This window comes from Armigeres subalbatus, chromosome 1 (assembly GCF_024139115.2).
Source record: "Armigeres subalbatus isolate Guangzhou_Male chromosome 1, GZ_Asu_2, whole genome shotgun sequence".
NCBI classification, from domain to species: Eukaryota; Metazoa; Arthropoda; class Insecta; order Diptera; family Culicidae; genus Armigeres; species Armigeres subalbatus.
The window spans coordinates 55,523,295-55,551,228 of NC_085139.1; the positions used below are offsets into that span (position 1 = coordinate 55,523,295).

The following is a 27,934-nucleotide window of genomic DNA, read 5'->3' on the forward strand; positions in this document are numbered from 1 at the left end:
CATTTAACTTCTACAAACGAAACTAGATGGAAAATATCCGCATATGTTTTCATGTAACTCTTAAGTGAAAATTATTTTGAGTGTGGGGCTTTATTCGATTTCATGCTTTGGATGGCTGTTCGAATCTCTAGCAGTGATGGAGCTTCGGTATTGACGCGTGTTATACGTCGGATCCTAGGCAGATCATGCCGAGGTGGTGATGGCATGGCTGGCACTTGAAAAAGTTGTTCGAAGTGCTCGAACCAGCGTTTCAGCTGGTCAGTTGGGTCGGTCAATAACTGATCATTCGCGTCTTTCACAGGCATCGTTGCATTCATCTCCGCTTAAGCGTCTTGAGATATCGTAGTAGAGGCGAATGTCCCCGGTTGTTGCGACTCTCTCTCCTTCGTAGACCAGAGAGTCTGCCCACGCTCGATTGTCCCGTCGACATGAGCGTTTTACTTCCATCTCAAGAGCCGAGTATCGTTGACGGGCTAAGACTTTGGCTCCTCTGGTTTTTGATCGCTTCGATCCATCCTCTTGAAAAAGCTTCAGCACTGAGGAGAAGCAACGGTGGATCTCTTCCACACTTATTATTTGAGTGCTTTAGAATTTTCGATGCCAACCAATGCATGATTTAGTATACCGAGTGACAAGTATAATGATGTTCTTTAATTTTAGTGACTTTTTCACCCAACAGACTATTATCAAATGCCCCTATCGAAAAGATAACGCTACATGAACGAAAGGTATCCTACAAGGCGTTCCGATTAAGTGAGGTTAAGAAATCACAGCAATGACGAACCCAAGCGAAAAGAAAAATCTTTAACTGAAGGTAAGGTACAAAAGGAAATCATATTTGATCCTAAATTAAGAGAAAATGAAAGTTAATTATCAATATAGGTACTTCAAAGGTTTCTCCACGCAATTGGTAAGCGGTATTCTCGATGGTTCAAGAATTTCTAAATAAATTTGACCTGTTTAGGAGTTATATGAGCTCTCATGAAGGAATGAAGGAGTACATTAACACTGTACCGCCATTGGGGGTGACAATGGGTCTGGGGGTGAGAATGGGTCATCGCTTTCACCGGGAGTCTGGAGGTCGTAGAGCGAAATCGTTCAAAAAGGTCCTCTTATATTTTAGTCTTCTTGCCCTCAGATGCATTCAATCTATTCTACAAGCATTCTAAGTAGTTGAAACAGTGACCCATTCTCATCCCCATTTGACCCATTGTCACCCCCGACGACGGTATCTAATCAAAATGAAAACTTCATAGTCCAAACATGGTCGGGGTTTCTCCTGCTTATGTTCACAGTTGTTTGACGCATCTTTGTTAGAATATGTGGCAGCAAAAATGATAGTTGAGTTTTGACTATGTTTGAATATGTCTATGTAGTTAAAAAACTGATGGAGAAAAAGTAGGGTAAATGGTATATTTTGGACATGTACATATTTTGGACAAGCCTGAGGTTCTTCGATCAATTTTAGATAATGTGTAGGAAAATTTTTATCGAAAGTATGATCATTGCATACTTTTACCTCAATTCTTGCGGCTCCTAATGAGAATTCATAAATCAACTATTATTTATCTTCAAAATTATCTAAAATGTAAAGCTTTCAACCAAAGTTCCACCTGGACGCCAGTATGCAGGAGAACATGCATTATAGGACTCTTCGTAACATGCACCTGAAACACGTTTAAATTGGTTCAAACGGCAATCTTGAGGTCCTGCGGCCAAAGTTTGATTGTAATTGAGATACTAACATATTCCAATCGCTTAACATGAACTTGAGACGGGTGAAAAAGGAGTGACCAAAATGAAGTCATGTTTTTATGCATCAGACATTTATTGGTCACCCCATGTACAGTACATGGATGAACCATTAATGGCCAACTTTCAGGCTGTTTTCAATGATATCGATAAGATTGCGAAACAATGGTAATTTCTGGTTTAATCTATGTCAGTTAAGCAAATAAATGCATTTAAATGAATGTGGATACGTGTAGGTAAGTCATACCATTGAGATCTGTAGGTGGCCATTTTTAAATTAGGAGAAAATGACTCTGTCCAAATTATATGCATTTTCCATGTCGAAATTATATATTTGATGTCCAAAAAGAAAATATTTCAGTTCGCAGTATATCACAGTTTACACCTAGTAAACGTAATTTACTAAAAAATTGGACAATGGAGACACAAGACTAATCATAGGTTATGTATTTGGATGAACCTAGTGGTTTTCAATTGTTTTATACTATTCAATCTCGATATATTTTCTAATGAATGTCCTGCGCTTGTCCAAGATACATCATTTACCCTATTCAGGCTCTAAACAGATCCATCAAAATCACTGTTGTTTTTAATATACATGCGCCCTCATATTCATCATGCTTATTTAAAAACAACTAGCTTCTGGTTACATGGGAATTTGTTTCATAACACAAGTGATGTGTTACCATGCATTTTTCAAACAGCGATCAATTTGCCCCCGAATTACGGTATTCCAAATAAGGAACTTTTTGCTACCGCGTAGCTCATTTGACGAATTTTTCATTACTGTTCTCACTTTGTGTCCTTCTTAAAAGTTTGCTCTCGAGCAGCCAGCAGCGCTGGGAGGGGCTAGCGTTCACGGAACTGTAGACCATTCAAATCTGAGGAAGTAATCAGTAGAAAAGTTGGACGCAAAATAGGACAATTTTTGATGCCATTTTTATCGCTCGCTTCCAAGAAGGTTTATCGTTGGTTTGTCCATCGTTGTTTGCACTGAGTAATAATTACGTGAACAATCCAACGTTAAAAGTTGGAATTGAATGTACTGTTTTTCTTTATGATTATATGCACTTGAAATTGAATATCAATTTTTTTTACTACCCTATCTTGTAATCGGTCGCCTTAAGGTTAAAATCATCAGGCAGCATCGTCTCATAGAGCATAAATTTAACGTATGATGGATTTGAAATTGGAACACGTTCCAATAAGCAGACTTAGAATAATAAAGCATTGCAATATGAGACATTTTGTCGAGATCGTATTTCTCCTAGCACATAAAATGTTAGCATGCCAATTATTGGTCGTATCCATACAGGGGAACTGTTCCGTTTTCCATCTCACTGAACATATATTCATCCCATCATGAAAAAAGGGTAATACAGCACCAATTTCGTCGCATTTTTGCTAACATGCATGCTCACTGCTGAAAAATTCAAAGAAAGTGAGAAACAAATCAAATTCCTTTCCAATGCTTGGTTTTATATGGGATGAACATGGGAGCTATGAGATGAAGTCTAGATGCAGTTACCCTACCTGCCACCTAGGATTCTCTGTCAGCAACGCAAATTGCGTAGTGCTTTGATCAGCGATGCAGCCGCCGGCTGTGTAGCTAATTATTATTGTCTACCTACACTGAGCCAATATATCATCTCTGAAACAAGTGAATCTGCACTTCCCTCTTCCCAAATACGGTTCCTCCTACTTTCGTATCTGTGCTGGGTGCAATTGACAAACCCGACTCGAATCAAATGAAAATCATCCGATTTTCGAACTATGTCCATGATACTCGTTGAATGATTCGCCTTTGCTTACAAAAAAATGCTCACATCAACAAAGCGTCATCCAAAAAGCGGATGATTATTGTTTTGATTCTGCCCTATTATGAAGCTCATCCGGTTATGATATGAGTTTAATAGCAACTGGAAACGGGTGCTATCTTCGCTGACACCGGCTTCATCGCCATTTGTATCAATTTTCTCATCGTAGAAGCTACACGGGCGTTTGTGTTTAGGTTTTAATTCATTAAAATATTCGAGTTGGAGACTTGTTTAATGCGCATGGGCTCGGTAAGTTTCTAAAGATTTTATGAAATCATTTTTTTATGTACAGGTTATCCGACTTGTCAATATCCCCAACTCAGCCATCTTGGATTTTTGTATGGAATTTATGCTCGTTTGTTTACGTATTGCACTGAAAATGTATGTTTCCCCCCCGCGCTGGTTATTCCCATCTACTGACGAAGTCGGATAACCTGTACATAAAAAAAATCTTGGGCGAACCACCACCCTAGCAGAAGGCGAGAAGGAACGTCCAGCGCAACGGTGTTCTTCAGGTTGTTAAGCTGCCTTGGGCGATTTTTAAAGCTCCGGTGACGGCTGATCTAAGATGCAGCTCTTATCAGGTGCTAGTGATACATTAATATGTAGTGAAACAACCGGTGACAAGCTACTAAATTACGGAGCCCCATTTCTATTTGGTGTTACCGTGCAAACTAACCGACCTAATACTGAAACACGTATTTTTCTATTCATTATTGATGGATTTTAATAAAGATATCTAAATAAAAACTTCTTTTATTTGAAACCATAAGGTATTCTTTATTTCAGCACATAAAGAGAGAAACTACTTCGAAAAATAACCATCATGTCATTTGATTTCCGTTTAATAATCAGTCGGTTGTTGGATGATTCGCATATGATGTGTTTCTTCTGGTGTCTGATGCAACGGAATGATTGTTATCCAGAATGAGTATGACGTTCGTTAAGGGGCGGTGGCGAATCAGCAATCAGTCGCTATGAGGCTGATGTTTTGGTTCAGTGTATATTGCTATAACTTTATATAAAAAAGACAGGAACACCGTCTTCGACCAGAACTTCTTTCTTCGACTGAACACCTAGCATGAGACAACGGACAGAACACATAATTGAATCGCAGTGGTGGTTCTGATTTTCCAACCTCCGGCGGTTGCTATCTATCTATGTACATACCATGCCATACAATCCTATTACTACTGAGAATAACTGTGATGCGTGATTCCCCAATGCGGATTTTCGTAGTCCATCAGCTGAAGCCGCCGAGCTGCCGCTCGGTGTATAAAACCATCCATTCCATCCTTGCTGCTTCCGTTCAACAAAGCTATCATCCTATCAGGATAAGTTTATTATTGGTACATCAATAGTTCCGAGTAGAGGCCTGAATATCCAGGCCTCGATTTAGTTCCGAGCAGCACACTAAAGCTAGATTTTTTCCGCCAAATGTTGCTACCTATGTATGTATGTATATATGCTCCACCTGGCCAAAATGCCCCTGTTGGATTTCTAGAAAACTATAACCAACTAAGGTTCAAAATCAATTGGTATCTTCAAATTATTGTAAATCCATCCTACTATGCTAATGGAAATATTTTTGTACTACAAAATGAAAAAAAACAAAATTCTAAAAGCAAAGAATTTGATGTAATATTTGATGTTTGATTGCTCAGCATTATGGACCGACGGTGCTCTACTGTGCGCAAACTTTGCACTTGAGCACTCAGTTGGGCAACAAAACAGCTTGCTTGAGTGGTGAATATGATACAAAATTGCTTCCATCTTCAAAAATTTTGAGTTTATTTTTGAAAGTAGGTATATTTCACTGGTCAAATAGCCCCCAATGGCCATGTAGGCAGAACGATATGCTTTTATCAACCGGACACAAACGCTGCCTTCCCAGCATCAGGTGCTTTCAAATTATATGGGATCTATCAAAAATGTAATTCAAACCTGCTTAAATGGACTTTTGGTGTTTTATAATTACAAGCACACAAGGGCTTATAAGCTTTTTATTATGGGGTACATAAAATATTAATGAGTTGCGTGTTGTCTGAATTATTTTCATATGGATACTCACAGGCAATGCATTCAAAACTTTTTTGACTATCAAGTAACACAAAGTTTTCATAAATTGCGTTGAATAATAATAAGCTATTCGAGTATTGCCTTAGGGAGCATACTATACCGTTATACCGGGTGTCCTACGAAAGACTTAATACTCATAAGGCTGAACTAACCAAGTTAAGTGGTTGAATAATCAATAAAGAATAAAGATAAAAAGCGAATAAAAAAATGAAGAATAAAGAATATAAAGAATAAAGTATAGTGATATAGAGAATAAAGAACAAAGAAAGAAGAAAGTAAAAGGATAATAGAAAAAGGAAGAGGAAAGAAGAAAGAAGGAAAAAGTAAGAAAGAAGACGGAAGAACGAAGAAGGAAAAAAGATGAAAGATTGAAGAAAGAACAAAGAAGGAAGAATACAGAACATAGAAGAAGGAAGAAGAAAAAAGTAAGAAGAAAGATTCATTTATTTTCATTTATTTAGTTATCATCTAAACAGATAACACTGAATCAACAATTTGACGCCACAATGCACGGTTCGAGGCCGCATCTCTCCATCCTCGGATACGCCCCACGCTCGCCAAGTCGTTCTGCACCTGGTCTGCCCATCTCGCTCGCTGCGCTCCACGCCGTCTCGTACCTGCCGGATCGGAAGCGAACACCATCTTTGCAGGGTTGCTGTCCGGCATTCTTGCAACATGTCCTGTCCATCCTACCCTTCCGGCTTTAGCTACCTTCTGGATACTGGGTTCGCCGTAGAGTTGGGCGAGCTCATGGTTCATTCTTCGCCGCCACACACCGTCTTCTTGCACACCGCCAAAGATGGTCCTAAACACCCGTCTCTCGAATACTCCGAGTGCTTGCAAGTCCTCCTCGAGCATTGTCCATGTTTCATGTCCGTAGAGGACAACCGGTCTTATGAGCGTCTTGTACATGACACATTTGGTGCGGTGCCGAATCTTTTTCGACCGCAGTTTCTTCTGGAGCCCGTAGTAGGCCCGACTTCCACAGATGATGCGCCTTCGTATTTCACGACTAACGTTGTTGTCAGCCGTTAGCAAGGATCCGAGGTAGACGAATTCCTCGACCACCTCCAAGGTATCCCCGTCTATCGTAACACTGCTTCCCAGGCGGGCCCTGTCGCGCTCAGTTCCGCCCACAAGCATGTACTTTGTCTTTGACGCATTCACCACCAGTCCAACTTTTGTTGCTTCACGTTTCAGGCGGGTGTACAGTTCTGCCACCTTTGCAAATGTTCGGCCGACAAAGTCCGTGTCATCCGCGAAGCAAATAAATTGACTGGATCTGTTGAAAAACGTATCCCGGCTGTTACACCCGGCTCTCCGCATGACACCTTCTAGCGCAATGTTGAACAACAGGCACGAAAGTCCATCACCTTGTCTTAGTCCCCGGCGCGATTCGAACGAACTGGAGTGTTCGCCCGAAATCTTCACACAGTTTTGCACACCATCCACCGTTGCTTTGATCAGTCTGGTAAGCTTCCCAGGGAAGCTGTTCTCGTCCATAATTTTCCATAGCTCTACGCGGTCTATACTGTCGTATGCCGCCTTGAAATCAATGAACAGATGGTGCGTTGGGACCTGGTATTCACGGCATTTTTGAAGGATTTGCCGTACAGTAAAGATCTGGTCCGTTGTCGAGCGGCCGTCAACGAAGCCGGCTTGATAACTTCCCACGAACTCGTTCACTAATGGTGACAGACGACGGAAGATGATCTGGGATATCACTTTGTAGGCGGCATTAAGGATGGTGATCGCTCGAAAGTTCTCACACTCCAGTTTGTCGCCTTTCTTGTAGATGGGGCATATAACCCCTTCCTTCCACTCCTCCGGTAGCTGTTCGGTTTCCCAGATTCTGACTATCAGTTTGTGCAGGCAAGTGGCCAGCTTTTCCGGGCCGATCTTGATGAGCTCAGCTCCGATACCATCCTTACCAGCTGCTTTATTGGTCTTTAGCTGTTGAATGGCATCCAGGCGGCGTTTCTCCTCCTGAAAAAGGCGGGTCTGCTGTCTCCGCTTCCGTCTATAACGTTCCACGTTCTGCCGGGTACCTTGCTGTACCGCGCTGCGTCCTTCTCCTCCAGAATCTGTCTGCACTCTTCGTCGAACCAATCGTTCCGTCGACTTCGACCCATATACCCGACGTTGTTCTCCGCTGCGTCGTTAATGGCTGCTTTAACTGTACTCCAGCAGTCCTCAAGAGGGGCCCCATCGAGCTCACCCTCTTCCGGCAACGCTGCCTCGAGATGCTGCGCGTATGCAGTGGCGACATCAGGTTGCTTCAGTCGCTCTAGGTTGTACCGCGGCGGTCGTCGGTACCGAACATTGTTGATGACGGATAGTTTTGGTCGCAGTTTAACCATCACCAGATAGTGGTCAGAGTCGATGTTAGCGCCACGATATGTCCTGACGTCGAGAAGTACCGTCCATCAATCAGAACGTGGTCGATTTGTGATTCTGTCTGCAGTGGTGATCTCCAGGTGTACCGATACGGGAGGCTGTGTTGGAAGTAGGTGCTGCGAATGGCCATATTCTTGGAGGCGGCGAAATCAATTAGTCGTAGGCCGTTTTCGTTCGTCAGCCGGTGAGCGCTGAACTTTCCAATAGTCGGTCTAAACTCCTCCTCTTGGCCAACCTGAGCGTTCAAATCTGCTATGATGATTTTGACGTCGTGGCTTGGGCAGCTGTCGTACTCACGTTCCAGCTGCGCGTAGAATGCGTCCTTATCATCATCAGTGCTTCCGGAGTGTGGGCTATGGACGTTGATTATGCTAAAGTTGAACAACTAACATGGAGAACAGACGCTGTTGTGAGCCGATCCTGACATGGAGAACAGACGCTCAATAAGATTTGCACCTCTGGAGAGGAGCAAACCCCCCCTTCCCTGTCAGCATACGACCATAGTTCCCACCGGGGTTGGTTACCCGATCTTCCCTAAGGTTGCTCGTATCCCGGCCAGCACCGCGGGGAGGTAGGGATAGGAGTTGCTGGGTAAGAGGCTAAGGACCGCGAGATGGGGTCTATTTTATTCCTTCTGGTACGCGAAGTACCAATGGTACGCTTTACCCAGCATTTGCCGTGCCAAGAAGAAAGATGGAAGAAGGAGTAAAGAAAAAAAGGAGAAGAAACAAGAAAGAAGAAAAATAAAAGAACGAAGGGAAAATGGAAGAAAAAAGAAAGAAGAAGGAAGAAAGAACAAAAATAAAAAGAGGAAAGAAGACGGAAGAAAGAAGAAGGAGAAAAGATGCAAGATTAAAGAATGGACATTGAAGAAGGAAGAAGGAAAAAAAATTAATGAAGAATGAACAATGAAGAAGAAATACAGAAGAAAGGAAAAAGATAGAAGAATGAAGAAAGATAAGAATAGAAAAAGAAAAGGGAGAAAGAAGAAAAAAGGAAAAACAGGAAGGAATATTATGGAAGAAGAAAAAAGGAAAAAGGAACGAAAATGAAGGAAGAATAAAACATGACGGAAGAAGAAGGAAGAAGAAAAAAATGAAGAAGAAAAGGAGAAGGTAAGAAGAAGGACGAAAGAAGAAGGAAGAACGAATAAGGAAGCTAGAAGGAAGAAAGAAAAGAGAGAAAAAAACAAGGAAAAGGGAAAAAAGAACTAGATGAAGGAAAAAGGGAGAAGGCAGAAAGAAAAAAAAGAAAAAAGAAGAAGGAAAAAGGAAGAAAACAACAAGGAAAAATGAAGAAAAAAGAAGACAATAAGGAAGAATGGCGAAGTTAGAAAAAGATCAAGGAAAAATTAAGATAGATGAAAACAGAACAAAGAAGGAAGAGTAAAAATTAAGGAGCAATGAAGAACGAGAAAGATAGAAGGAAGACAGAAGAAGGAGAAGTAAATAGGAACAAGGAAAGAGGAGAAAAGAAGGATGATTTATGGTGGAAGAACTAAAAAGAAGGAAGGTAGATCGAAGAAGGAAGAAAGAAAAATTAAGAAGGGACTGGGAAGGATTCAAGAAGAAAAAAAAGAAGAAAAAGGAAGAAAGAAAAAATAAAAACTATGACGAAGGAAGAAAAGAGAGAAAACAACGAAGAAGTAAGAAAGAAAGAGAAGGAAGTAGGAAGAAAGAAGAGAGAAGAATTAATAATAAAAAATAAGGAGGTAATCTTGGAAAAAACCAAATGCAAGAACCAAGCACAATAAAGTCTTCTTGCTTTCTATGCTACTGAAAGACAACAAGGAGTTGCAATAAGGTTTTGGTTCATTTTAGTTTGTGCCCCTATTAACGTCAAATATAAATTCTTCTATTAAAATCGTTTTCACGATTTTGCAGCCTTTCGAGTTCTAGAGATTTTTACCTTTTAAGCCTTTCGTGCTCAGTCTTATGAGTTTTCCGCCTTATCTAATTCAGGCTTATGTGGAAGTCCCTTTATACTTTATCCCTTTATACGGGACTCGCACTGTACAACACGTGGAGTAAAAGTGTGATATCATTTCAGTCAGTGCACCATATCCACCATGTATTCCTCACAAAATTAATGCTTTATGAATTAAGAATATGTCAAAAGTGATTCGATAGAAGGGTCGGGTAAATAAAACTAAAAAAGCGAAAAGTGATCAATAATGAACTCCTCGCGCAACGGCGCTCTGATATGCAGAGTAAGCTCAACGACCTTGCCGAGCGCTCCTCTTCAGCAGGTTTAGTCATCAACGTCAACAAAACCAAATCGTTGGATGTAAACACGGTAACTCCTTCCAGTTTCACAGTAGCCGGGCAACCAGCGGAGAATGTTGAAAGCTTCCAATATCTTGGTAGCCAAATGGCGTCAGACGGCGATACCAAGATCGACATTGGCACACGGATAAAGAAAGCAAGGGCTGCCCTTTGCGAGTTTAAGAAATATCTGGAAAAACAGGCAGATAAGTGCACGCACCAAAATACGAATTTTCAACTCTAACGTGAAATCTGTGCTGTTATATAGCGAAACATGGTGTGATCAGTTGAGAACACTCAACGGCTGCAGGTGTTCATCAACAGATGCCTGCGGTATATAATTGGGGCCTGGTGGCCTCACAACTGGATCTCAAACAACGAGCTCCATCGTCGTTGTCACCAGAGGCCGATAGCAACAGAAATTCGGGATCGGAAGTGGGGCGGGGTCTGCCACACTCTACGTAGGGGCGGAAACGAAATCTGTAAACAAGCATTAGACTGGAACCCAGCGGGACATCGCAGCAGAGGCAGACCCAGAGGCTCATGGCGGCGAAGCCTCAATAAAGAGATAAAAGAAGTCGACCGAAACCTAACCTGGCAACAGGTTAAAGCGATAGCCGGGCAACGCTCAGGATGGAGATCTTTCAAGTCGGCCCTTTGCACCACCGGAGGTGTACAGAATCCATAAGTAAGTAAGTAAGGTAAATGAGTTTAAAAGTTACACTGAGTTGATCGATAACTAAACAATACCCCTCTCTCACACTCTCCCCCTTTTAAAATGACCTACCCACATCCACTAAAATCGTTTCCTAAGGAAAGACAATATTTGCTACAAATTTGGTTCAAATCGGTCATGGTGTTCAAGACATACATTGAGTTGAACGATTGCTAAAGAATAGCCCTCCCCCCGTACATCTCTCTTTTTCAAAGAGCATCCCTATATATAGAAAGATAGATGGATCATAAAATTATTCTTTATGGGGGTTCCCGCACTACACAGAAAAAAATAATGAAAACTAAGAAGCGCGTAAAATATAAAGACGTGGAAAATTAAACTATTTTGGGCGTACATGGATCTTTTCCAACAAGTACACCCTAAATGTATGCAATTTTTATAGCATTATGTCAGTTTCTATAGCATACATCATATAAAAAGTGACATAATGCAATGGAAATTGCAAACATTCAGGCGATAAAATGGTTTAAATTTACGCTCTTTTTGGCATTCCCTTTATGTGCATTAGTTTCATGTAAATTTCAACAACTTTTTCTATCTGTGTATTCTATGAATTTATGGTAGCGTTCTACGAAACAACCCGGTGTTACTAGCAACCCTATAACCAGAGACCGGCGGAGTGAAAAACTGTCGAAATGGCAACGTATGAAAATGTGTGATATCGTGGAAATAATACTGGCATCACTTGAACTTTTTGCTTGACTCTTATGGGTGAAAAAAGTAAACAAGTCGATTTGGAACCGCTTTTGACGGTTCGATTGGAAACAAGATGGCGTCTTTGCCGATCTCTTATTCTAGTATTTCTAGGTGTTACTTAAGGATCTTTTTTTTTATTTTTTATGGACTGTTCTTTATTTTTTATATGCAAAAGTATGTTTTGCCGTTAACTACCCTCCAAAGTGCCATATAGTACTAAAATTGGAATCCAACGCGATTCTCCTTATTCCATCACCTGATTGTAACTTTACAGATTTTCAAACTCAAAGGCAAGGCTGTCTTCAGTGGCTCGAACATGAACCATTTTCCATGACGGTCGATGAAATACGATTGTATGTAACGTATGTAATATTCTTTGTTCAATTTTCCTAATCATGCACCAAAAAGGTGTGCTGCTGTGTCATCAGCAGCGATCCCACGCCAAAAGTCGTTTGCCTTGCTTTCGATAGCCTCAAAACGAAAGCCACTAGCAGTTGCCTTTTTGAAGCATTACGGACGCACCGGTCGACGGGCGGATACTAATGTACTGATTATTTTTCTGAGCCTGTCGTAGTCATCGTGGTTGCACTCTTCTAGTGAGTGACGGCTATGAGTGCACTGAGTACTCCAGTTTTGAGAACGTTTTTGGCGCCATTTAAATGCAATGACGGCACAGTTTAGGTTTACAGACTTGGATCATATCTCGTTTTTTTTTTCAAATCAAATCTTCTGGGGAGTTACAGAATGAACAGTTTAACGACAATATAATGACCTGCCTGGAGGGTCGCATTGAGTCATCGAGAAGATTCACACCATTATCATCAGCATTTGAAGTTTTCAGTCGAAAGACAAAAATCTATTTAAAGTTCTTTTATATAATATTCAATACATTCGAACACGTTCATTTACAAACAGAACCCATACGGCTCTATAATATAAATGCAGCTGTGATTTACGATGATAGTACTTTTATTCTATCTTTATTCTATATATTCTATCTATCTTCTGGATGTTAAAGTGAACAACTCCGAATAAAAATAATCAGCACACAATATTGTTCTGGTTTAATCAATCCATGAGTACATTTCCCTCATCCCTTGCGGGATTAAGAATTAAAGTACCCCCAAACTCACGCGATGCGACTGTCGCTGTCGCTGGGCGATTGTCGCCGCTACTCCATCGCTGGGTCGCTGCATGCAATGTTCCATTTACGCTTCCATACCAACGGCGACAGAATCGACCTCGCGTGTGTTTGGAGGAACCTTTACTTCGCATACCGAACATACACGTTTGCAGTGGACAAGCCTTCGTTTGTGGTTGGTTGATTAAATTGTATTCAATTTTGCTCTCCTCACACGGCTTCTCGTATTTCCCATAACATTCCCAGCCCAGCCAAAATACTGATGGACATGCCTGACTAGATGCATCATTCTGCGGTGACACGTAAATAGTTGATACAGCATCACAGAGAATACCAGAATCTACCGTTCCTATAGCGGTCATAAATACATTTTCGATCGATTGGTTTGACCGGACGTGTTTCCAGAGAGTAGAGTTTCACTTAGTCGCTCCTTACTACACAGCCACTCAGCCAGACCGACAGCGGAAGGACACAGATGTAAGCTCGTACTGGCCATAGGTTTATGTTCAAATGCTATTATTGTAGCATATCTATAGACTAGTCAGCAAGAATTTAGAAAACGTTTTCTAAAAAACCACCATCATGATAAGTCATTAAGCAATACACCCAGGTTTTTTACACGGTTTGGTTTTAGTCTCCATTTCATATAATCACTAAAAAATCATAACTTCCGCATTACTCAACCGATTATGACAATCAACCCCTCAAAACAATCGCTCAGATCTCTTGTTTCTGGAAATGAGATAATATTTTGGATTGGCCTCTTGCTTCCGGAGATATTCCGGGGTGTACTGGGGTAGGTTTTTTGGCACCCGTGGGAACACTTATTGAGCACTTTTATAAGTCAACGCGCGACATGTCAAACTCCATGATTTTGCAAAACTCATTTCGGAAGTTTTTGGACAAGCTGGACATGTTCCAGAATCTTCCGGAGTTCTGGTCCTCCGAGGAAAATGGCCATTTTCGATCAGTTATAAAACCTGGCTTGCGACATGTCAAACTTCATGATTTTGCAAAACAGGATCGGTGGAGCTCATTTCGGGTTTTTTTTTTTGACACGCTGGACGTGTTCCGGAATCTTCCGGAGTCCTTGTCCACCGGGGAAAATGGCCATTTTAGATCAGCTATAAAACTTCGCTTGCGACATGTCAAACTTCATGATTTTGCAAAGTCTTCTTACAAGCTGGTCATGTTCCGGATTCTGCCGGAGTCCTGGTCCACTGGAGAAAATGGCCATTTTCGATTAGTTATAAAACCTGACTTGCGACATGTCAAACTCCATGATTTTGCAAAACAAGTTCGGTGGAACTCATTTTGGGGTTTTTTAGACAAGCTGGACATGTTCCGGAATCTTCCGGAGTCCTGGTCAACCTGGGAAAATAGCCATTTTCAATCAGTTATAAAATAATACAAGATCTATGGAATTCTGATGATTTTTTAAAGTTTTGGACGATTCGCAGGATGTTCCGATGGTATCAGCCACTTTTATACCCATTCCCAAACCTAGCATGCGACATGTCAAACTTCATGGTTCAAACAGATTCTGTGGATTAGATATTTGTGACATGTACTGCTTATTAGATTCACGAAAATAACTTTTTTCATATTCGGTTTTGGAACTTATCAAGCACGAGTCGCAAACTTCATGGTTCATCAAAGAACAAATTAAGCTTTTTCTGGAGACTGGCCATCTAGCGCTAAAACATGGACACTTTTATATCCGTACTGAAACCTGGTATGCGACACAACTGATACACAAGAAAAAATCAGATCAGTTGTTCCCTATATTGCAACAATTTGAAGCAACTTCGATGCTAGTTTTCTTTATTAAGATTAGTTAAACAATTTTCTCTAATAAACCTATATATCAAATTGTTTTGTGAGAAACAGAGTAGAACATGATATGTCAAATATACGGAAAGCTAATCGTTCTGGACATAAAGTGTACTACTTTTCCGTGCTAAAAAATCGAGTATACGTTTTCATACCGAGATTTAGGTAGGGGGAAAGACGGCTTTGGCAGGTTTTGTTCTATTATTGGCAGGGGGTTTTTGTCGACCAAACTTTATGAAATTTGGCCACAATATACTTTGATATGCAAAGAATGTTTAGGCCAAATTTGAGCATAATCAGTCATAAAAAACCCCCCTGACAATAATAGAACAAAACCTGCCAAAGCCGTCATTCCCCCTATATGTTGAAAATATTGCTGGTCAGTTTTTCTTTTCACTTCTTGCTCGTAGAACGATCCCACGATTATCAAAATGTTTTGTTCTACGTTGTGCAAATGAGTAAATTAATTAATAAATATAGAACAATCATACGATCTTCGAATTATTTTGTTCTGTTTTGTGTGGGTGAATAAATTTATTATCAAATTAAATATTAGTGCGCGTACGATCTTGTTTCCTCTAATAAGCAGAACGATCGCGTGATCGTAGAGATATTAGGTTTTTCGTTGTGCGGGTAATTAAATTAATTAACAAATACAAATTTAGTGGGTGATCTATCGTGTTTCGCAGAGCGATCGCGTGATCATAGAAATATTTTGTTCTGCTAAGTGTGGTCGATAAGTCGATTAATTAGTGCGCGTTCGATTGTGTTTTTGTTTAAACTTCATCAAACTACACGCTACACACGGCAAACCGTTTACCAAAACGAACCCTGCTACATTTCCTACCTCATATATCCAACATACCAGTGATTTCTCGTGGAAGTGCGTTTACTCGTCGGCTTCCATCAAAGCGAGTATCACGCCAACAATTTCCTACATATTCCCTAATTGACCTGCATTCGGACATGGCCGGCGCTGGTATTACTTGACTTTAGGTCACCAGTTTTTACACATTGAGGATGATATTAGTCACAAACATCATCTGTTGGTTCTCTGTGCAATTACAGCTGACCTGGCAATAACGGAGTAGCAACCGTGGGCGGTCAATCATGCTCATGCTCGTGCTCGTACTGAAACCTGGTATGCGACATGTCAAACTTCATGATTTGGCAAAACAAAGCCAAACTAAGAACATTCTGGGGAATCTGAAATGTTTTGGACATACTACGGGATATTCTGGCTACCTCAATACGTGGATATGGTCACATTTATATCCGTTGTGAATCAAAATATGCGATCTTTCAAACTTCATTGTATTCAAATTTCAAAGAGTTTTGGGCGTATTGTGTATTTCTCATTTGGTATATTTCTTATTTGTATCTTCATTTCACACATGAATAAAAAAGAAGTTTTTTGTTTTTTTCAGTATTTCGTTCTTTTCTTAATTCGTACAATCTCACAATGGAATACAAGTAATGCAAATTGTCATATGAACTGTCAACCTTGTATGATTTGCACAAATAAACCTTCCACAATTGTGACAAGCCACAGAAGTTTTTCTATCTTTATTCCAAGGGTAAAATGAACAGCATTTCACTTCTTCTCATCTCCCACTTCAACATCTTCGCAATCACTGCAACGGTAAAGCTTCTGATTCCTACAGTGACTGCTGCAGGCTGCCGCTTTACATTTTGCACATATCTCCAAACAAGTGTCTTGATCTCATACTTTGCACGAAGCTGTGGGGCTCGACGTCGATCCGTACAATTTGTCAAAGTTAGTCGTAAAGTTGTCCATCGGGTTTATTATATCAGAATGCATACCAAAAGATATTTCTTCGTCCCTTCCCTTGTTCCTTCGTACCTTTTCCTTCTTTCTTCTTACTTCTTCCTTCTTCTTTCTGCCTTATATCTCACCACTCACTTCTCAACATCTCGCTTCTTACATACCAATTATCATTCCTCACTTCTCACCTTGCTTCTTGCTTCTGTTTTCCTCAATACTCAATTCCTACTTCTGATTTCGCAACTATTGCATCTCACTTCTCACCACTCACTTCTCATTTCTCACTTCCCACTACTCATTTCTCATTTGTAACTGCATACATCTCCCCACTAAGTACTTATTTCCATTTCTCAGTATTTACTACTCACTACCCTGTACTTTTTTCAAACATCTCATCTCTTAATTCTCAGTTCTCACTTTTAACTGTTCAATTCGAACATCTCACTTCTCCCTTCACTATGCTATGAAAAGTATTTGATATTTTGGAAAATAAATATAAATGTGTTCACTATCTCGATACCTCTATAACTCGATGGTCCTTTCAATGTCAATTAAGGAAGAGTATACTGTATTTGAATTCGTATTCAGGAAGAAATGCTACGTTTTGACAGGACAAGTGAATTGAACAACTCAGTTGAATTCAATTGACTTGCCAAAAGTTGAACATGTTCAACTTTCTTTTCGTTCAAGTGAATTGAATTAAGATGTTTACACGTTCAGTTCGCGTTCGATTCAAGCGACTTGCTCAATTCACTTGCCTTGTCTAAACGTAGCAAAATAATTAAAAATCTAACACACACAGAAAAAAATAATGAAAAATAAACAGGGCGTAAAACTTGACATGCGGAAATTAACGCTATTCTACCCTGAAATAATCCTTTTCCTAACAAGACTTTTCCGAAAGTTTCTTCGTGGATTCTTGCCTTTTTGCCTTTCTCGTACAACAAAGTAGTACGGAAAGGCTATATAATCACTCCAAAAACGAACTTTTGATAGGAGCCCCGGAGACCCATGGTGTTATATACCAATCGACTCAGCTCGACGAACTGAGGTGATGTCTGTATGTGCGTATGTATAATATATGTATATGTGTGTGTATGTGTGTATGTGTACAAATTTTGTAGACACACTTTTTGGAACTTAGCATTGTCCGACAGGTTTCATTCGACGGAGAATCTTGTCCCATTGTTTGCTATTGAAAATTGGCCAGATCGAACAATGGGATCAGAAGTTATGCCCAAAACACGCTAAAAAATACTCATTTATATTTTTTAGTCTTTTTTGCACGAGAAAGGCACCAACACCGCCTGGTGGATTAATCAGGGTTTTTCAGGGAATACATTCAGAAATTCCTCCATGGATTCCTGCGGAAAGCCTTCCTTACTTCCTTTCTTTCGTAAATTCAAGACGGAATTGTATTTTAAACCAGTCTAGTCGACACCGACGAATCTGTTGATGCGATGTTAGAGATTGGTATCTTCCTGCATGATGAAAAATGTTTTGTGTTTCATGACTAGAAAAGTCACATGGTAGATGAGCACAAAAGCAGCGAGTCATAATATGTGTATATTGAAGTGAAGACTTTAATATTCCTCCTACTCTTTTAGGCCTTTTACTATGCTTTTGAAAATTAGCTGATAAAGACTAGTATTCCCTCGAGCACAATGAATCATTGTCAATGATGCTCAGAAAACTATTAACTCCTTTCTCATCCATTTGGAGCATTTTTTGAGCGAACAACTTGATACAGGAGAATAATAAAGGTCTTTATAGCCACTGATAGGAGGATTTGTTCCTCCAAGATTCATATCGAAACCGTTTTTCGAGCGAAACCCGGATAAAAAATATTATTGAAAAACCATAAATTTTACTGTTACACTACCATTCATTACATAATAATTACCATTAAATATACCGAAAATTTTAAAATTAAATTGCATTACAGTTTATTGTTTTGCACGATAAAATGAATGGTAAATGGGACTTTTACAGTAAAAAATGGGGGTTGTTATGTATCTTTACAATAAAAAATTCGAAATTTTTCCATACAAAATTCAGAGCAAAACAATTGATTTTACAGTCCTTCAATGGGGTGATTTCTATGGACGAAACAATAGAAAACACTGTGATGTAAATGTTTTTTATTACTTTTTTTATTGTTTTACTATACTGCCCTTCTACGCATAGTTGTCCCATGTTAGTTTTTGTGGATTTTGACTTTTCGCCACAGAGCAGTCTATTTTGATGTATACTTTTAGAAAGCTCTAACAGATTTCGAACTTTGTTCGGAAAATCATTGAAAACAACATCAAGTCTATTTGTCCCATTGCTTAATTTCTACGCATAATTGTCTCGCGGTGATTAAATTCATCATTATGGCGAATTCTGTTATTTTATGGAGCAACACACATTGAAATAGCATTTTCTGTTTAAATCTTCTAATCTTAGCCTGTTCCCCTGATTAATAGAGGGAAATTTGTACATTACTCATTATAAGCGACATAATCACTTCAACCACGTGGATGGTTCACTTCCATAGATAAAGCATGTGGAGACATATGTCAATCGCAGTAGTCATTCATGAAATCATGCACTGAACGGGGCTGATATGCGTAGAAACCACAAAACAAGTGCTCTATTTCTCGGCATAACTGTCCCGCCAAACTATTTTCATGATCGTGGACGCAAACTCTATTTGTGGGTGAAAAATGAGAATGATTTCAATGAAATTAAGTCTTCTGAATGGTTCTGTAATGTAATAATCTTATATTTCATTCAGGTTATACGCCAGCAATGAAAATTAGGATTCGATTTCAAATGCCATTTTCTCATTTGTCGTTTTTTGAATTTGGTACAAGCATGCGTAGAACGGCAGTATAGAAGTATTACAATATAAAAACAATAGAATTTCATGTTTTACAATTGATTTATTTAAATAGAAAAATATATAAATTTCTCGGGTACTTATTCAAAAGGACGTATGTGATTTCGTAAACAAAGATTCAAACATCGATTTGTTCAATCTGATGGCACTCCCACCAACAGGTAGCCGAAGGCTTCCCCTGCCTGCCTGTGGTGATGGTTTGCGTGGGAGTGCTATCAGTTTAGACAAAGTGACGTTTGAATCTTTGTTTACAAAATCACATACGTCCTTTTTAATAAGTACCCGAGATTTTTATATATTGCAAATTACATTTTATTTATTTTTTTATTTAATTGAGCCACGAATCTCACCACGAATTGCTGTCACTTAACATTGATGCATAATCGCTGAATTCGAAGGCGCTGATGACGCAGTTCACCATACTTACTCAACACGCCGTAGCTTCTGCTACTGGCGAAGGGAATTTGAATTGTCTTATGATTTGTTTTCCCCTGGGTGGATCGAAGTGAGCTTTACTCGAAGCTTCACTGTTGAATCTGTGAAGAATGAAAATTATTAAAGTATGTCAGTTTTCTTAGAAAAAGTACGCCGAGGAGAAAAGGGAAAGCTACCTGTATTAGCTTTTATGGTATCCCGTTGGTGAGATAGAACAATGATACCCGCCTAACTGCATTGATAGGTGAAGGCGGTAACCATCAGTGTCAAACCATTAGCTTCAAAGATCTGAAAAGAAACAAAGATACATGTTAACAAAAATATTCCGAACTGCTTTGGTGGTGAAAATTGAGAATCCCTCGGATCAAAACCATCCGGTATTATGATGATCTCACTAGATATTTACCATTATTACACTGTAAAGCTGCCAATGATCCGCCTCTTGCCTACCACCAATAAAAAGGTCACTTCTAGACTGCTTTTTGAAGTCTTCTACACCATGCCAGTTTTTTTTCACAAACTATAAACAAAACTGTACACGCTCAAAATAAACCACCCTTTCTTCGAGTAAAATGAATGCGAAAGTTCTTGTCGCTTTTTTTTTTCAAAATACGAATTGTTCATAACATGAACAATCCAAAACCTTTAATCAAAAAATATATAATAAAATTGGCGTAACTTTTATTTTTCATCTAATAATAAAAGCTATTGTTATTTTATTGTTTTCAATTGTTATGCCATCAATACAATAATTCAATAAAATATCCAAAAATTATATTAAGTTTAGCTACAAGAAGGATTTTTTGATCTCCTAGATGGAATACTTTTATAACTTGTTTAGTTCTTGGATGCGTAATTAAAAACATAAGCAAACAATAAAAAGATAATAAAATGTATCGGTAACAGTCAAATTTATTGTGTTTGTTATGTAAGTACAATAAAGGTTTTTTTCTAACCGTGAAAAATCTACAATGAACGTACAATAGATTGTACTGTTTATCATCAAATCTATTGTATTCCAATGGATTATACCATACAAGGTACTGTAAATTTTTATCCGGGAACTGTACCCATCACCGTCCACCAAAAGACACTAAAGGTCGCTTACATTAAGCCAGAAGCAAGAAAGTGATACACCGAAGATGGTATCCATATCCAATGATAAGCTTTGACTTTTTCGCGAGATACATTAATCACTTGTTTATCTCTCATCCACCTGGTGGACGTAAACCCACCTTCCCATCATTTTTTCTAGGATGCGGATACTGACCTTCGTAACTGCTCTTCATTCGTGCTCGTCGAATGAACGCGTGTTTTATTGTTTAATTATTTTTTCGCCGTCTCACATTTTTCGGATTTTATTGATTTAATGAATTATGGAACCCGAGTACCGTCGTCGGGGTTGACAATGGGTCAAAATGGGTTACTGTTTCAACTACTTAGAATGCTTGTAGAATAAATTGAATGTATCTGAGGGCAAGAAGACTAAAATATGAGAGACCTTTTTGAACGATTTTGCTGTACGACCTCTAAACTGCCGGTGAGAGCGATAACCCATTCTCACCCCCTAGACCCATTGTCATCCCCGATGGCGGTATAAGGACATGCGGTCAGTAAATACTTGAGTAAAGGTAGTAATATGTAATATAACCGTTACAATGACATGCTCTATACGAAAATGATATGTTCGCCCTCCACAGTATCACGCAAGAAACTTGACTCCTTAAATGTATGTGAAATGACACATACTTTGTTAAATTTCCCATTCTCATCAATTTCATTTGATTCTAATGATCATCATTCTTGCTACACACAGGGGTTAGGCAAAATGATTGAGATAGGCAAAATTTGGCCCAAATTCAAATCCTTATAACTTTTTGAAAAATTGATGAAATTGGACAAAACCGGAAGCATTCGACGGCAAATTTAGTCAAGATTTAGGAACATGCACGGTCACGAATACTGGCCACCGGACACCGGAGATGTTCCGGATTTTCGGAGGCCATGTCAAAAACACATTTTTTCTGCCGCTCGTATTTTTGTGTGGTTTGAAGTTACATCGATAAACACTATTTTCCTAGAAACTAGAACTTATTGAAAATTGAATGCGGGCGGTTGCACTAAGATCCGTTGAAAAACATCCGAGATATGGCCATTTCAGTAAACCTGGTTCCGGATACTATGGTCAATTATGTATATCCTTCCAATCACGTATATATTATCCGGTACCATATCAATATTGGTATCAAACTTCAAGATTTTTCATGGAGATGCTTCAGGAAGCATATGCAGGACGATCAGTTGCCCTGACCACCCTGTAGTAGGTTCCAGGTGCCCCGGGGGAAGTGGCCAATTTGAAAAACGTTCAGAACCCTATCAATATGGGTATCAAACTTCAAGATTTTTCATGGAGATGCTTCAGGAAGCATATTCAGGACGATCAGTTGCCCTGACCACTATGTAGTAGGTTCCAGGTGCCCCGGGGGAAGTGGCCAATTTGAAAAACGTTCAGAACCCTATCAATATGGGTATCAAACTTCAAGATTTTTCATGGAGATGCTTCAGGAAGCATATTCAGGACGATCAGTTGCCCTGACCACTCTGTAGTAGGTTCCAGGTGCCCCGGGGGAAGTGGCCAATTTGAAAAACGTTCAGAACCCTATCAATATGGGTGTCAAACTTCAAGATTTTTCATGGAGATGCTTCAGGAAGCATATTCAGGACGATCAGTTGCCCTGACCACTCTGTAGTAGGTTCCAGGTGCCCCGGGGGAAGTGGCCAATTTGAAAAACGTTCAGAACCCTATCAATATGGGTATCAAACTTCAAGATTTTTCATGAAGATGCTTCAGGAAGCATATTCAGGACGATCAGTTGCCCTGACCACTTTGTAGTAGGTTCCAGGTGCCTCGGGGTAAGTGGCCAATTTGAAAAACGTTCAGAACCCTATCAATATGGGTATCAAACTTCAAGATTTTTCATGAAGATACTTCAGGAAGCATATTCAGGATGATCAGATGCTCTAACCACTCTGTAGTAGGTTCCAGGTGTCTTGGGGAAGTGACCAATTTTCAAAATGTTCGAAACCATATCAAATACTCAATACTCATTATCAAAGTTCAAGGTTTTTCATGGAGATGCTTTTGGACTCTCCTGTCGAATAGATTTCGCCGCCACACGAAGTTGACCATCTACAAAACGCTCATTAGACTGGTCGGCCTCTATGGCCACGAAAGTTGGATGTTGCAGGTGAAGGACCAACGCGCCCTTGGAGTTTCCGAATGGAAGGTGTTGTAGACTATTTATGGTGGGGTGCAGATGGAAGCCAATGGAGGTGGTGGTGGGGGCCAATGAACCACGAGTTGTAACTGTTAGGAGAACTACCACACGGTACAATTTTGGCGGTTACGGTGGGCCGGGCATGTAGCCAGAATGTCAGACGACAACCCGATTGAAATGGTGCTCGATAATTATCCGACCGGTACAAGAAGAAAAGGCGCGATGCGGTCACGATGGATCGACCAAGTGTAAGATGGCCTGCCATCAATGGCAGCAGGTCGCAAGCATGACTTAGCAATTGTGTGGGGTGCTATATCTTGACATGGCCATGCTCCTATTATGGCACTTAAGGGAAAAGTGAAGCCTGCCGATCGAGGGGCGGATCACTAACGCATTTTCGAAGCAGTCATACGTATTGATGTACAAATTGGCGCATTTTTCAGGCATTGTATGGTGCATTGGGGCATTGCTGCATTTGAGTAGGCATTGATACATTTTATAGTGCATTGACGCATCAGGGTATGCATTTGGATAGTTTATTATGCATTTGTAATCAGGACGTCATTTGTTTCGGTTTTGTATTTTATTTTGACGTACATTTGTGATGATTTATTGTTTTATTTTATTGAAAATCAAATGAAATATCGAATCAATTAAAATATCGCAAATCGTGTATGCATGACAAAGCATTATTACGTGAATAATCGCACAGATACCCACAAGTCTACCCTATCTTACTGGCAATATGCAGTTAGGCGGCTACCCGTCAATAATGTTAAAGTTTCATACCTAGTAGTTCAGATTTTTGAAATCACGGTAGACATATTTTTTTTTAAAAAGGTTGAAAGTCGACAAGCCAATGTAAATATTGATTTTTCTTCCAAACTCTTCAGTAAACAGAAACTTTCTATGCTAACTACCAGCGGGAACTGGTAGAGTTGAGTATACCTACTACAGAATATATACGATAACATATTTCCTATGATTTTTGTTTGCAACCGCATGAAATTTGATAAGTCGTAATCCAGGTTTCAGATTTGGCCGAAATCGGGGCCATTTCAATGGGGAAACCAACATTTCTGGTTGTTCCAGCTTGGGATTGTGGTAAATATCCATTCGCTCACCGTCCATTTTGAAAACTCCAAAGATTAGTGAACAAGACTGCATGCTCCAAAACTAGATTCAGAAATCTAGAAATCTATCTCCGGAGCGTGCACCCGGAGTTTTCAAAATGGATGGTGAACAAATGGATATTTACCGCAAGGATCAAATGAACCAAATACTCTCATAACACATGCCATATCTCCAAAACATGAAATTTGAGGCGTCGTACCCAGGTTTTAATACTGATCTAAACGTGGCCATTTTTTCCGTGAAACTGCATTTTGAGATTTTTTCGTAAATTTCTCAATACCGGGAACAGGGAAAATTCAGCACTCTCTACCAAATGGAAGAGGAAACACCGTCAACAGATCTTAATCTTCATTAAATTCGCGGCCAAAGTCAATATTTACGACTATTTCCGCTACAGAACAACAATGTCAAAATATGATGCCAAATCTGTCAAATCTAGCAAGCGCACTTCGTAAAAACACGCATTTTTTAACGATTTGATGCATTTGTAATGCATTATGTATTTTTATAGCAAGCATTTCTTAACGCATTTAGTATTGAGATGCATTTTTTAACGCATTTGATATTTTACGCATTTTTCAACGCAATAAATTAATTGGCACATTTTTGGCGCATTTTTATCAATACGTATTTTGGATTCAGTCAAATTTCACAGTGATCCGCCCCTCGCTGCCGATTATCAAATTATTTTGGAAGACAAGGTATTTGTTAATATGATGACAAATCCTGAATATGACGTCTGTTTTTCATTTTTGCGAAAGATCCGCAGGTCGCGTTCCACTTGGTCGATGCACCGTGACCGCTGCACGCCTCTTCTTCTTGCACCGGTCGGATTATTATCGAAGCATTATCTCAATCGGGTTATCGTCTGACATTCTGGCTTCTTGCCCAGCCCACCGTAACCGCCAAAATTGTACCGTGTGGGTAATTCTCCTAACAGTTACAACTCGTGGTTCATTGACCTCCACCACCACCTCCATTGTCTTCCATCTGGACCCCACCATAGATGGTCCGCAACACCTTCCATTCGGAAACTCCAAGGGTGCGTTGGTTCTTCGCCAGCAACATCCAACTTTCGTGGCCATAGAGGCAGACCAGTCTAATGAGCGTTTTGTAGATGGTCAACTTCGTGCTGCGGCGAACTCTATTCGACAGTAGAGTCCAAAAGCATCTCCATGAAAACCTTGAACTTTGATACTCATTTTGATGTGGTTTCGAACATTTTGCAAATTGGCCACTTCCTCAGGTCACCTGGAACCTACTACAAAGTGGCCATGACAGCTGCTGGTTCTAAAATGCATTTAAAAGTATCACCTCGAAAAATCTTGAAGTTTGATACCCAAATTAATAGGGTTCTGAACGTTTTTCAAATTGGCCACTTCCCCCGGGGCACCTGGAACCTACTACAGAGTGGTCAGGGCAACTGATCGTCCTGCATATGCTTCCTGAAGCATCTCCATGAAAAATCTTGAAGTTTGATACCAATATTGATATGGTACCGGATAATACATACGTGATTGGAAGGATATACATAATTGACCATAGTATCCGGAACCAGGTTTACTGAAATGGCCATATCTCGGATATTTTTCAACGGATCTTAGCTCAACAGCTCGCATTCAATTTTCAATAAGATCTAGTTTCTAGGAATATAGTGTTTATCGATGTAACTTCAAACCACACAAAAATACGAGCGGCAGAAAAAATGTGTTTTTGACATGGCCTCCGAAAATCCGGAACATCTCCGGTGTCCGAAGGCCAGTATTCGTGATCGTGCATGTTCCTAAATCTTGACTAAATTTGCCGTCGAATGCTTCCGGTTTTGTCCAATTTCATCAATTTTTCAAAAAGTTATAAAGATTTCAATTTGGGCCAAATTTTGCCTATCTCAATTATTTTGCCTAACCCCTGTACCTTGTATTTGACCAAGGCTTGAATTAAATGACTTATTGAATTTCATCCTATAGCATTTAATAAAAATGGCACCTGTGGGATATTTGTGAAGTCGTTGCGTTCATGTTCGTGGTTTCATTTCCAGTTTTTGCTTCGAATTATTTGAGTTGGTGAGTATTTTTATTATAAAATCATAAAACTTACAATATAATAGTAAAATATATCAACTTATAGGTGCTGCGTTCGAAGACGTCACTAGCTGATGGAGGAGAATCCCGAGTCAGATCATATCGATTGCTGGATCCGGTGCACTACATGTTCGGGGTTCAGCCAAACCACGACAAGCGGCTTTTTGACTGACTATGTTCACAAGAAGAAAACGGCAAGTATTTTATGTCAATTCATGTGTACATTTGTTGTACAATTAGGGCGTTGAACGATGTCCGATGCGATTTGTGATTAATGAAATCTGTTCGAAAAAAGCTTTGGCAAAAGAATTGAAATTTTGCATTGGCGCTTGGTGTGATTTGGCAGAACCCCGACCACATATGTATTTCAGATCCCGCACCGGCAAATGCCGTAAAATATCAAGACAGCGTATGAGACAACTTTTATTGACGGTTCAGTTCATATTAAAACATTTTAAAGCTTTCTCTCGCACTCAACATCAAACTTCTAAAACAGACCACCGCTTCCAATGTTGAGTTTTTGGCCAAAATGAAAGAAAATCCAGCTTCGCTAGTCGAAATTTTCGGAATTAAATATCTTGCGATAGAAGAATAAAATATGCATTTGTATCAATTGCTTGCCATACTTTAATTGATTTTCATTTATTCCTAAAATAGAACTAGAAAATATTCAGAATATGTAAAAAAAAGCAGTATTTCAAACCATTTGCAGCATGAATGTATTTCATTGATAAATACTATCAAAAGTATGTGCCAATTTTATGGATCCTATATTATGCTAATATCAATGAGATAGAACTGAACATTGGAGAAAATCCATTACACATACTTTTTATTGGGCAAACTCCATTGCAAAAATCCATGTGGGTCGGCACATGAATCTGATGGGCTTTTTTTCTTGAGTGAACTCCTGGACAAAAGTTTGGGTTCATCCTAAATAAATATAGGAAAAAGATTTTGACCGTATTCTGCCGTGCCAAGCATAGTTGTCCCATGTCGTTTTTACGAAGCCATTCCCACTGTGCTGGCGGTGTCACATGTGCTCATATTGTCTATCCGGAATAAATTTATAACGCTTTTAAAACCGAAGTTGGATTTTTCTCCAGAAACAGGCAACTTTCTCAACTTCGGAAGTAGTGCGCTGGATTCGCCTAACGATGCACTAATCAACGCATCAATTAGTTTGACAAATAAAACTTCGGAAGAAAGTTCGGTTCGGAAGTCCCGACTTCCGAATTCGATAGCCTCACACCTCGGGAATTTGGTACGCGGATTTATTCCCCATTTATTTTTACATATGCGATGTTCTCGGGATTTGAACACGGAAAATCAAAATCCCGGCCCCCTTTAAAGGCTGCCTTAAAGGTAGCCTCACACCTTCCCCATGCATTTTTGCATATGCGATGTTTTCGGGATTTGGGCACGGAAAATCAAAATCCCGGCCCCATTTAAAATGCACGGGGATCAAAATCCGGCGGAAAATTTTCCTTAAGGCTGCCTCACACCTCGGGAAAATTTTCCAGCGGATTTTGAGCCCCGTGTATTTTAAATGGGGCCGGGATTTTGATTTTCCGTGTCCAAATTCCGAAAACATCGCATATGCAAAAATGCATGGGGAAAA

The 27,934-nt window shown here is 39.7% G+C and overlaps 2 long non-coding RNA genes across 2 annotated transcripts; one reads left to right on the top strand and one right to left on the bottom strand.

Annotated features, from left to right (window-relative positions):
* Positions 1-523: 523 nt before the first annotated feature.
* Positions 524-27,711, top strand: LOC134208412 (uncharacterized). Its single transcript, XR_009978651.1, has 3 exons — positions 524-814; positions 26,200-26,295; positions 26,360-27,711. It is a non-coding gene; the product is annotated as an uncharacterized LOC134208412 (long non-coding RNA).
* On the bottom strand, positions 19,463-20,454 carry LOC134208411 (uncharacterized). Its single transcript, XR_009978650.1, has 3 exons — positions 20,227-20,454; positions 19,997-20,108; positions 19,463-19,921 (listed from the first exon to the last, which is right to left on the bottom strand). It is a non-coding gene; the product is annotated as an uncharacterized LOC134208411 (long non-coding RNA).
* Positions 27,712-27,934: the final 223 nt, after the last annotated feature.